This window comes from Canis lupus, chromosome 22 (genome assembly GCF_048164855.1).
Source record: "Canis lupus baileyi chromosome 22, mCanLup2.hap1, whole genome shotgun sequence".
Taxonomy (NCBI): domain Eukaryota; kingdom Metazoa; phylum Chordata; class Mammalia; order Carnivora; family Canidae; genus Canis; species Canis lupus.
Window position 1 is genome coordinate 2264550 of NC_132859.1, and position 12882 is coordinate 2277431.

The following is a 12882-nucleotide window of genomic DNA, read 5'->3' on the forward strand; positions in this document are numbered from 1 at the left end:
CATTCAATCTGTTGTGATGGGTTGTTTTGGTGGAAGCATACAAAGAAAATCTGACTTCACACAGATACATCATTGGAAAAGAGAGGTGTATTTTATGAGCCTTTTCAGAAAATCGTGCAGATTCTTTGCTACCATGTCAAAACTGCACAACTTTTAGTTTCTTAAAAGTTAGTTGCAGTGTGGAACCTAAAGCCAAATGAATAACATTTTCATCTCAGTTGCGTTGGAATCCATTGGTCTGTCTTACGCTTTGAAGTGATCTTTACCCAGGCATAACTGTGTGATATCAGGCATCGGTCATTTGGAAAATGTTGATTCGCTGAGTTATGCAGACCTTCCCGATGTTGAGACATGAATCATACAGTATCTAAAATTCCATTTGTTAAAAAAATAAATTAAAAAAAATAAAATTGCATTTGTTAGCATCCCCACCGATATCATCAGTAAAGTCTTTAAATACTGGTAAAGCTGTGGAGCTCATGGTACCTTCAAGGCACAAGTTTTCCAAAGTTTTTTTTTTTTTTTTTTTTTGCCTGAAGTCTTCATTTCTACCACTGGCAACAAGCAGTCAGTTGTTTTCTTTGAAGTGACAGGCTCACTTGCCAACTTTGTGAAAAAGTCTGCCAGAGATCTGAGTCTGAGAGCCTGTCGTTGGCCTCTCAGCCATTCTTTTAGGTAGGAGTCGTGCTCTACGACGGGCGGCTAGTTTAGTTCGTAACTCAGACAATTGTGCAATTGCGCACGTGCTTTCCCTTGGGACAGACAGGGGACCCTGGGAGACAGCAGGGGCTTTAGACGTGTATTTACCACTCCATGACATAGACCACTAAGAAGGTACCTCCAGGTGAGATTTAGTAAAGTGAGTATTTTGTATGGTTTCTCAAGGGCATTCTCTCTCTCTCTCTTTTTTTTTTTTTAGATTTTATTTACCTATTTATTTGACACACAGAGCGAGCGAGAGCATAAGTAGGTGGGCGGTGGCAGATGCAGAGGGAGAAGCCGGCTGAGCAGGGAGCCCGACGCGGGGCTCCATCCCAGGACCCTGGGATCCTGAAGTGCCCCTGGGGATGGTTTGCTGCCGTTGCCTTGATTTGTGCTAAGGCACTGGGGCCTTTCTCCACTGTTGCTTTTAGGTCATCGATGCAAATGTCAGTGGGTGAAAAGAGGTAGAGAGCATCTCAACATCCTTGGGCACCTGGCTTTGCCTCGCGGGCCACCTGCAATAGGGGTGAGCTGCCAGGGGGCTGCAGCCTGCCCTTGGGGACCTGCCGCCGCGGGGTGCCTGCGGCCAACCCTGGCTCTTAGGAGAAACCACGGAGACGAATGGTCACGGCAAGGCCCCGGGAGAGGGGTTCCGTGTCACACCCCAGCCTGGCCCCAGGCACCGCTGTCACAGCCGGGCTTTCCGGAGGAGCCCTGGGCCGACTGGGTGCTGAGGTGCTTGTGAGGACCTGGGTGGGAGGGAGGCCAGGGCAAAGGGGCTCACCCCGCCGCCGGTTGCAGACTCCCAACAGTGGGGATCCTCACCCCGCTTGTTTCCCTATTTCCTCCGTTAGGCTACGTAACTCATACTTGGCTCAATGCTCTGATTCCTGCAAATCCTCCTATTAATGAAGTTATCTAAGCCGTTATCCTGGGAAAAATCTTCCCTGATGCTGAATAACTTTTAAATAATGAAGGGTTTGTGTCTGGGGGGGGGGCATCAGGACTCCCCCTCCCAAGCAGCCCCTTTGCTCTGCAGCTGGCCAGCGCGGGTGTCCTGGCAGGACAAAGCACAGCTCAGGGGGCGTCTCGCTGAGCCAGTCCCTGTTTCCAGGAAAGAAAACCCATGTCCTTGAGCCAGAACTAATGCTCTCAGGGCTGGGATTTCTCTTTCTCTTGTTAGAGAGGGAAGAATGACAATGGTTTGCTTGAATCCCCGCAGTGGGAAAAGCCATCCAGAAATTCCAGCCCCCCGGACGTCACCAGGCCGAGATCCCGGCCCTGCACTCCTGAAGCACCGAGGAATCAGGGTTAGAGAAGGCTCCGGCTCCTGATTAGAGTATTAGAGTGAGGCTTGGGGCTACTCGCCCGGGAAGGGGCCGGCACACCGCTGGCCTGCTAGTCACTGAGCAAATCTCGTAAAGCACAGAAGCCAGGCGGACAACCCAAAAGATTGACCTGAATTTGTTCTGCAAATGGTCCTTTCTGCTGCACTGCCGTGACCAAAAAAAAAAAAAAAAAAAAGGCACGATCTGAACATGGCAGGGAGGGAAGTTCCCAGATCATCAGAGGAATGGCTCTGAGTTTTAGCAAGTTTTTCCTAAACTTGACCTAAAATGCTCTTTCCTTCAGGGCCACACAGGCTTTTTTTTTTCTTCCTTAAATACAAAACACAACTACCCTCACTTCTGTGCTGGGAGCACAAGAGTTGTAATGATCTGCTTGGCTCTGAGTCTCCAAATCTTCCCACTGAATTTCTCTAACCTCAGGCGTCAGGACCAGCCCCCCAGCCTTGCGAGGGAGGGAGGAGGAAGCAGGGGCTGCAAGGATACACTCAGGGCAATAATTTCCCAGATCTGGATCGAATTAGTCTGATCTGTGACATTCCGGCCTCCGCATGCTCTCAGGTTTGCGCACGGTGCTCCAGGTCCTCTGCCTGGGGACCAGCCACCCCCCACTCCCCCCACCTCCTTTTACTTTTTCCCTTGAGCTTTTGCTTGGTATTTAGCTCTTCCTCTGATGTTGGCAGGATGCTCCCCCGCCCTCGCCACCACCACCGCTGTGGCATGTTATTTCCAGGCTGTTCTAGAGGGGAAAGTGGATTAATAACTTGGGGGAACGTATGTGCTGGTGCAGTCGCCAAACGGTCAGGGGTGTTGGAAGAGCCACACACCTGCTCTGGGCCTCACCTGTAAATGGGCTAAATTGGGAGGGGCTCATACACCTGGAGCCCAGAAGTACATTCTTTGCACACCCCTCCCCAATGTCCAGCCCTTGCCTCTACGGGCCGTTTGACGACAGCAGTGTCTCCCTGGGCTGAGGCCAGCTTTGGGGACCGCTGGACTTGATGGGTGCTAGGTTCTTTCGAGCCCTGAAATATGTCTTCTCGTCGTTTCTCCGAATGCCATGCTCGTGCACCACTAACTTGTCCTTAACGTGCCAAGCCTCTGTGCCTTCCCGGTCGTCCACAGGGTCTCAGACCACTCCCTGTCCCTCCAGACTGCCGTCTGGGCCTTCCACAGCCTGAAAGAGAAGAAACAAATCACTGGGTGATTTGTTAAGGTATCTCCTTTATTGAAAAGAGCGAAAGGGGGACTGCGAGGAGTCAGGTGCTGGCAAGCCCTGTGGGATCAAAGGACCGCAGGAGGCCCAGGTACCGCATCCCTGGAGCCACACAAAGAGGCTTCTGGAAAGAAAAGATTCCTACCGGTTCTCTGAGGGAGCAGATGGCCTCGGAGTGCTGCCCAGGGCTGCCCCCCCTCAGACACCGGCGCCCGCCTGGCTTCCTACTCCTGTAGGAAGCACGACAAGCTCCCACCTACACTGCTGGCCCGAATGTTTGAGAACTTGGAGCAGTTGGGAGCACAAACATTTACTTTCTGGAGGTGTTGTTTGGAGCTGCTGTGACCAAGGCCAAAAATGTAGTTTCCTAAATCCCCTGTTCCTATTGTGGGGCACACAGCACAGATTAAAGCAGAAGAAAAGAAGTCAGAAAAATAAACAGTGAGCAAGCCTGTTGACTATGCATCTGTAGAGAAAAGAGGGAAAATCTGGGCGGCTGTAGGGAAGAGAAAGACAACCAAAGAGGAAAGGAATCCAAGAACACACGGACAAAGTGTTAGTCGGGCCCGTGAAAACACAACATGAAAGAAAAGCCAGTCATATAGGACATAAACACTGAGAAAGGGATTCCATGGGGTAAGCAATTTAAGATGCTTTCCCAGCAGTAGCTAGGAGGGTCTCCCACTTAAAACAGAAGCATTTAGAAATAGGATTTGCCAGTAAGATAACCGCTCAAACAGAACCTGGAAAACTGAGGCAAAATTCCGGCCACACTTTCCCTAAATATCTCCTTAGGTCACTATTAAGAAAATAGAAAATCAAGATTCTTCCCGTTAATTTACTTCTTAATCTAAACCTTCCCAAGAGAACTTGAAATAAAATGATAACACGGATCAAAGAGCTGGCATCAAGGACCAAAGGGAAATATCTCAGCTCGTCAGAAAGTCAACAGTGGCCTAAGTGCTTAAATACTTGGGAGGGTGGATGACTGGAAGCCCCGGTCAGTCAGTGACCACGTAACCTCGGAGACACTTTCTGGAACTTCCGTGCCTCGGTGGGCTCATCCGTAGGATGGCACGTCACTGCTTCACGGCTCCGTTGTGAGCAAGCGAACTAAATAACAACTAAATAACGTGCCACCATGGTCCTTCGGATCTGGAGTGAGACCCTCTCCTCTTGAAGAACCCAGAGACTGGTTGTTTTTTAGGAAAAAAAGAAAGTCTTCCCAAAGTCACCCAAACAACAAGGAAGAAACCATTCAGAGGAGAGGGGAAAAAGGAAAAGGTTGACCCAGCTTTGCGCTCCATGTCCTCTTTCTAATAAAGAGACAAGGCAAGCAAGTCCTTCGCCTTCTACTAAGAATCCACCTGGAAGGTTTTCCCCGTAGGTTACCATAAGGTCCAGGCTCCAGGATCCAGGCTCCAGGCTCCGGAGGGGCTGTGCTCATAGAAACCGCTCCTCTTACCTGTTGCTGCAGGAACGTTTGGCCTATGCAAAGGTCGCAGGTGTGAGAACAGATGGTGTTGAGGACGGGGTGCTCCGGGGGCGGGTGGGGGGGGCCTGGGGCAGGGCCGCGACCTGCACATGCGAGTGGGCGCTCCCCCTCTTCTCTAGGGTCTCTAGGAGCCGGGGCCAGCGGCGTCCACACGGGCTGCTCCGAAGTCCACCCCGGCATCACTGCGGGGAGCCTCCCCCGGGAGCCAGGTGCTTGTGCTCCCGGCTTAAGAAGGAAGGGCAGGGGCAGGGAGAGGGACGGGCGGGAACTGCGCAGGAGCTGTTTCCTGGGGAGGAGGACACGGTTCACAGCCAGGCCGGCTGTGCTTTGGGCCGCGGGGAGGCCGGGGAGTCGGGGGAGGCCAGGGGGAGGCCTGGGGGAGGCCGCGGGGAGGCCGCGTGCTGCTGGCGCAGTCCTGAGCGTGGCTCCCAGGCCCGGCCTCCGCAGGTGTCCCAGTGCAAGACCCGAGTGTGCAGGCCAGGCCGGGAAGGGCTCGGCGGGCAGCCTGACGGGGTGTGCAGGCCCCTGGCACCGGGCTGGGATTCTGAACGTCACCCAACCTTGGCCACCGGGGACTCAGCAGCTCTGTCCCAGGCCCCCATACTCCTGCCCTTTGGGGTTGGCTTCAGCAGGAGGGCACCCACCACTGGTCCCTAAGCCCCCTGTCCCGGGCCCTATATGAGTGCCAGGGACGGGCACTCTGCTCCCCAGGGCTTGGATCCCATAGGTGCCCCAAGCCTACTCGGCAGTCAGCGGAGACCAGTTAGGAGCTCCCCTGGGACCCCGGGCCCTGTGTGAGCCCCTGAGGGTCAGCCTCCAGCCTCCAGCTCCCGGGCCCTATATGAGGACCCAAGTGTCAGTCTCCAGCCCCCAGGGCCCTGTGTGAGCCCCTGAGGGTCAGCCCCCAGCCCCCAGCCCCCAGGCCCTGTGTGAAGCCCTGAGAGTCAGCCTCCAGTCCCCATCCCCCAGCTCCCGGGCCCTATGTGAGCCCCCAAGGGTCAGCCTCCAGCCTCCAGCTCCCGGGCCCTATATGAGGACCCGAGTGTCAGTCTCCAGCCCCCAGGGCCCTGTGTGAGCCCCCGAGGGTCAGCCTCACCCCTTTTTGCAGGGAGGCAGGAGGGAGCGTCTGGGTCCACAGCCTGGCAGGGGGCACAGTGAGGATGCCCCGCTCCCTGTGCCCCACTGTCTCCCAAGGGGCAGTGCAGGGAGGGCCGTGGCCCCTTACTCCGGGGCAGCCTCGGGCAGAGGCCGGGGGCCTGCAGGTGCCCCCCTCGCCTGCCCGAGAGGAGCTGCCCGGATCCACCCAGGGCCACCGGCTCCCGTGACCCGGGAGAGAGCAGGAGAGGCCTGGCCCAGTCCCCGCCGCTCCGGACCCCAGCAGCCTGGAGGACCTGGAAACTGAGTTGAGAGACGGAGGCTGACCCAGAGTTCTGCAGTCAGGAGGAGGAAGGAGGGTTCTAACTGGACCGCAAGTGCCAAGAGAGGAGCGCAACCTGCCGAGATGTGCACAGGGACACGCTTCTCGTTTTTTAATGCGTTCATTTGTTTGGTTTGGCCAGAAACAGAGCACACTTGAAGGCAGTGATCAGAAAAATGAAAACTGTTTCATGTTTTACCCCGAGTTGGGACCCCCCGTTGGGCCGCTGTGTAATCCTAAGCAGCGAGGGGACCCTGCAGGCGTGGACCGGAGAAGCTTCTAGAAGCTTCTCCGGCCCCAGACGCCGGCCTTCACTGCAGCAGGGTATCCCCCTGAGACAGACGCAGCCATCGCTGGGGGGCAGCTGTGTGTGGGCGCGGCTGGAGGCCGGCGATGAGTCAATCCTGGGGTCCCGGCTGAGTCCTGGGGGGCAGGTGGGAGGAGGAGCCACTGAGAGAACTTGAAAGGGCCACTTGCCCTGGAATTGGGTAAGACTCGAGGGAAAGCGGGGCTCTACAGTCGCACTTACCTTGGTACAAACTCTGTGCTCGAGATTAAAAGTTGTTTGCTCGGCAACCACTGCATCTAAAGCTGTGATGTCCTGTACAGAAGCCACTAGTCGCACGTGACTATTTAAGTAGAATTAAAGATCCAGTTCTTCCGTCACACTAGTCACATGTCAAGCGCTAAGTAACCACATGCAGCCAGGGGCTCCTGTGTTGAATAGTGAAGATGAAAGGACGCTGCCATTTTGCAAAAAAAAAAAAAAAAAAAAAAATTCTTTTTAGGCTGCTCTGCTTCAAAGAAAAAGCTTTTGTTCCGATGATGGCAGAGAAAATAAGGGCCAAGCTGGACCTCGGAGCTATCATCTGGTATGTTCGAAATTAAAATTCCAAACTTCATGGGCAAAGTCAAAAGTTAAAGTGACGTCACAGAGCGAGGACAAGGAGCAACCCCATTACTGCAGAGGACACAGTGAGCCCTGAGCTCAGAAGTGTCCCTGAGTTCTGCGTTAGGAATTTGAGGGGGGCCTTAGTTCTCAAGGACAGCCGGGTCGCTTGGCAGAGGCCGCTGATCCCCAGGGAAGGGCAGTGGGTGCCCAGCACAGGTGACGGTGGGACCCAGGGAAGGTGAGAGCATAGGGTGGCAGGGGTTCCACTACGGCAATTACTTCCGTTCTGGAAACTCTCAAAAACGGAGTGATATTTGAGAGCCAAGAGCCTGGGATGTATGCATTACAGGATTTTGTTTTTCTCACTGGGCCACGAGAAGTAGCAGACGAGGCCCAGGACTCCTCTAACGCTGTGTGACTAATTACTCCAAAACTCACTGGCTTAAGACCGCAGTGATCATCTATCATCCCTCACAGCTTCCCACCATGCACCAGGAATCTGGGCCCACAGCGGAAGGGTGTCTGGAGCTCGGGGTCTCTCGTGGGGTGGCAGTCCAGACCCCAGCTGGACGGCGGTCACTCCGAGGTGTGACCAGGCTGCCCCACCTCCAGGGTAGCTCGACTCACACATCTGGTGAACTGCTGCTGGCTCTTCCCAGGAGGCCTGCGTGCTCTCAACGTGGGCTCCGTCCCAGGGCCTTCCCGAGCGTTCTCACAACACGGTGGCTGGCTTGCCCCAGAATGAGCGTCAAGCCCGTGAAGCCACAGGCGGTACTTCTGCTGCAGCCTGTAGTGACACAGGCCAGCCCTGCCCCGGTGTGGGAAGGAGGCCTCCTACGTGATGACTCTAGGAAATACTAGGGGGCAAAGTTTATAGGGGCCCTCGTGGAGGCTGGCTACCACCTAGCCACGCGGGCTGCACGCTCCAGATTATCACAACGTACGACTGGAAATCTGTCCGTTGCAAGTAGCCAAAACCTACCTTAAACCATTTCAAGGAAAATCAAATAAGAGCGAATGCGTCTACTAGCATATATGACGGAAAGGTCTTGATGTACCTAGATGGGGGGCTTCAGTGACATCCCCAGGGTTCTGTCTCATTCTCAGGCCGACTGTCCTCCTGGACTCTCCTCCACCAGGAGCTCCAGCCTCGCATCTCCAGCCTACCAGAGAGAGAGACTGCCTCTTTCCCATTTGCGCCAACAAAAATCCCAGCGGGCTGCCACTGGCTGGAATCATCATCTCTGAACCAATCCCTGTGATCTTTCGAATATGGTACGGATGGATTGGCCAGGCTGGTCACCTGCTTGTCCCTAGACCAGCTGGCTGTAACCAAAAAAATAATAATAATAAAATAAAATGGTGAAGGGTGCTGGGCTGAACAAAAGCACATCCCTGTCTGCTTTCATAACAGAAAATTATATTACGCTCGCCCCCTTATGAAGACTGACAATGCCAAACTCCCAACCCAGAAACACATCACTGTTTTCCATTAGCCTTCCTACACAACCAGATGTAGACATTCTTCTGTGAGATTTATTTTGCACAGCCAAGGCTGGGGATTTCTCCTGGTCTGATAAATCCCTGGTATCTCTAAATCTGGGTGGTGCTTCAAGGAGCCACGGCTTTGGTTTATACCGATCCCAGTACATCATTTCCAAGGCCCCCTCGTGCGTCTTTTTGCCAACAGGTGGAAAGAGAGTGACTTCCCAGCAACACCTTAAAGATGTGTGAGTAAAATTACTTTATTGAAGAGAAATAGGACCTTGCATAAGTGGGGTATAATAAATCCAGTAACAGCTCACTCGTCTGGGGTGGCTGATTTATGATGTATCCAACCCTTTGGAATACAGGCTGTGTTCCTGGGTGGGGAAAAGTTTCCGCAGATCAGATAAAGCCCTCGCACAGCTGTACATTTAACCACCCATTTGAAGCTATATTGATTCTAATTGAGCATATAAACATGTGGTTCTGGACGTGGTGGATTTTTCTAGTTCCCCAGTCCATGGCATATAAGAAACAACAGACCGAGTGGGCTGTGGCAGGGAGTCACTGTGCTGCCAGCAGAGAAGATACCTGGTGGTCTGAGCGGCTACGATGGTAGTGGTGTCCTGGCTCTTGTTGCTCTTTTTTTTTTTTTTTTTTTTAAGATTTTATTTATTTATTCATGAGAGACACACACAGAGAGAGAGACAGAGACCCAGGCAGAGGGAGAAGCAGGCTCCATGCAGGGAGCCCAATACGGGACCCGATCCCGGGACTCCAGGATCACACCCAAGCCGAAGGCAGCTGCTCAGCTGCGGAGACACCCAGGGGTCCCCTTGTTGCTCTTTCTTTAACATGGGTGGTGGGTAAGACACTGCCAAGCACTTGAGCACTTTCCACGTCATGTCTCATTCGACCCTGACAACCCTATAAGCTCAGGGCTTTGCCCCATTTTGCAGATGGGAAAACTGAAGCTTAGGGTGATATCCAGTTATTAAGAAGAGGTCGCATGCTTGGTGACACCTATTGAATAAAACAGGTTAGTAGGTCGCCTCATTTTTCAAAAATGGCTCACCGGACACTTCTCAGGGCATAGATGGGTAAGTGGAAACGTCACTTTCAAGCTCCGTCTCTCCCAGATAAGGCAAAATAAGGTGTCTCTGGGGTGTCTTCCAGGCCTGAGATTCTGTATCGTTGAAGGCCTGGGCTTCTAAGGTCAAAGAACTTCATACACGATTCTGAGGGGGGTGTCTGTAGGCACTGCCAGGGCTCCCTGCCAGGGCGCAGAACGGGGACGCCTGGGACAGTGGAGGACAACGCGGTCTCTTTTCAGAGTGATGGCTAAGGACGCCCCGACATCTCCGTGGTGGCTCTGGTTCCTACAGCTCCGTGTCCCTGCCCACACGGCATCGTGGCCTACTCCTACCCCGGGTGTCCACAGGCCTCAGCTGCCCTCCTCCCGTCTCAGGATGACACGGGACACATTCAGAGAATCCTTCTGAAGGTCCCTGGACCTGAGGTCAGATGCGGGAACTGCGGAGGCTCCTGCTTTCCTTTGCTCCCTCCCCTTGGTCCCGCTGGTTGACAGAAGGGGCCGTTGGCGTCGCTGGTTTCTTAACCTTGGCAAGCAAACGAGGGGGGAGAATCCACTGTGTGTTTTCTTCTCTCACAGGTCGAATTAAGAGGCCCTTTGGGATCCCGCTCAGCGGGGTATTGGAGAGGATAAGCGTTTTTCAAGACGCCAGGAGTCCCTGAGATTATGTGGCTTTCGTAGAGAGGGTGCGAGTGTGATCCTTCCTGCCGTCCTCCCGACCCGGTGCGGCCCGAGGCCTAACCTGCAGCCGACCCACGTCCTCCTCGCCCCTTGGCTGCCAGGATCTCCGGGGAGTGCGGGGATTTCGGTTTCCTGAGCTCAGGCCTACGAGGTGGGCCTTCAGTGTCTGACCCTCGGCAATTCGACGCCCGCGCCCGATGTTCTTTCTGGCCTGGAACTGACCCTCGCACCCATTTAGAAACACTTTCTTGCACAGGACCCAGAAGAGGCATCAAGGAAGAAAGAGCCAAGTATCGAAATTGTCCTTTGAGAGATAGAACTGATCCCTGGATTCAAACCCTCTGCCGTAACTGGGCGTGATGTTCTCCTTCAAAGATATTTCTTTGTTCAGTGTTAGAGCGTATAAGGATCAGATATACGCTTCTAGGGGCGGATCTTTTTCCCTGTATATCTTTGGGGAAAAAAGCAGAAAAACAAACAAATAAATAAACAGGCCGTTCGTTGAGCTTCTCTGAAGAAATCCCGCAGGACCGCATCTAGAATGGCCTCTATGCTACAGACTGTCTTCGTCTACGCAAGTGCATGGGAGGAAGATGGTTTGGTCCAGCTCCCTCTGCTTCAATACCAGCTGTGAACCGAATTGTGTTCCACCCAAATTCATATGTTGAAGCCCTCAACCCACAGTGTGAGGGTGTTTGGAGTGGGGCCCTTGGGTAGGGCCCTCATGTTCTCTCTTCTGTTTCCCTCCCTTTCTGCAAACCAGAAGGAGGATGGTCCCCAGGACCCAGCTATTTTGGCACCCGGGTCGCCGGGTCGCAGACTTCCAGTCTCCAGAGCAGCGAGCAATACATTTCTGTTGTTTAAGCCACCCGGTCTATGGGCTTTGTTATGAAAGTCCGAGCTAACAAGACAATACTCCACGCTGGCTTTTCTGACCCAGCTCTGTCTCCGTCACGGCCACGCTGGCCGCCCTGGCCACAGGTCCTGGACAGAGCGGTTATGTAGGGGATTTCCAGAGAAAGCCATGTCCTCACTATTGTGCCTCAGCTCTAGAAAACTGAGTCGATACACAGGTTCTTGTTAGGAATGCATTTTAAGGGCAGACGTTGTTAAAACTCGAAGCCAGGCCTGGCAAAATGAGGCTTCGTACGGGGCAGATCTATTATTAGAGGGCATTTAGTTTCAGAAACGATCTCAGTGGATCCTATGAGCGGGAATCATAACATCACTCCTCATTCCACTTACGAGAAATTATGTTTCTCTCTAACTTTTCCCCTGGGCAACTGAAGTTATTTGTGGGAAAACTCTTATTTCCTGGGCGGAAAATCAAAAGTAGGCAGATGGATGTCTGATACCTGTAAAGACACACAATGGAGAATCTTAAACGACCTTTTTGAAAAAGGGTGTTTTGTGTGTGTTTTTCGTTTTTCACACACAAATATGTGGTTCATCTTTCTTTGAAGGGTATTTTAGAGACGGTCTGGAAAATACATGCTTTGAAAAGGAGGAGCATCTTGAGCCCTGCAGGTCCATTTCGATCCTTACATCTCAGAAATCAAAGTGCCAAAGAAACTTTGAATGTCTCTAGTCACTCCTGACTTGGCAAAATACTTTATTCCAGCTTTGGAGAGGGCACCTGTTCAAATGCCTGGCCTAGCAGGGGCTCTGCATAGCCCTTCGAGGGGCCTGTGTGACTATCAGGCTGGTCTCCTAGGTGTTCCCATATTTGGAAGTTGGCACTTGTAGTAGAGCCTGGGCCTGAAAAGAAACCACTTGGCCGACTTGGAAAAATTCTCCTGAACCTGATGCTGCTGGTCCTGTCCCACACGGGATAACCCAGTCCTGCCACATTCTTCCACAGAGTCAGAAGTTCACTAGGTCCCTGGGCTTGCTGAGATCAGAGCGGGAAGCTCGATGAAAGGCTAACAAGAATAAATTCCCTGGAGGTGGTATGTCTGACGAGGAAGCAGTAGAGAGCTGTTGGCACATGAGGCTATCTTCGGACACACAGCTCTGCAATGCTGCTTTCTCCAATGTCTGCAGATCTGAAGGAAAATTGCCCCATGGAGGTGCTCACAGACAGCCATCCCATTGGGAGTGGGGGCCAGCTGGAAGCTGCCGCCAGTGTCTTAGGAACTTCACTTTCATAGTACTTCAAGCTTGAGAAAACATTAATTGTTCCTTTAAGGAACTGAGGAGATGACTGTAATGGGGAGCGTAGGGGTCTAAACCCCAAAGCCACCTGCGCGGCATGGCACTGATGTATGAAACTAGATGTAATTTTATATAAGAAACGGAGTAGCCGACCTCTAAGAATTCTGAGAAAGGCACACTCTTCAGCAATTAACACGAGCCTACTTCATGTATTTAATTAATCAAGACGGAGGAAGATTTTCCAGTGGGACAATTCACATGCCTGCCCTGTAGCTCCCAGCATATATAACGTCTGGAAAGCTCCAATGACATTTTCATGTCTTCCTGGTGCTGGGCCAGTGAATGGGCCACAAGAAATGTTTATACCGACAGTCATTACCAAAGTGTTCCTCACGGCAGAA

General features: G+C 52.8%; 1 long non-coding RNA gene across 2 annotated transcripts; it reads right to left on the bottom strand.

Annotated features, from left to right (window-relative positions):
- Positions 1-738: 738 nt before the first annotated feature.
- On the bottom strand, positions 739-12485 carry LOC140613780 (uncharacterized). Of its 2 annotated transcripts, none has more exons than XR_012014635.1 (3): positions 9629-12485; positions 6706-6919; positions 739-3225 (listed from the first exon to the last, which is right to left on the bottom strand). It is a non-coding gene; the product is annotated as an uncharacterized lncRNA (long non-coding RNA). The 2 variants fall into 2 exon arrangements; XR_012014634.1 differs by lacking the exon at positions 739-3225 and adding an exon at positions 6310-6599.
- Positions 12486-12882: the final 397 nt, after the last annotated feature.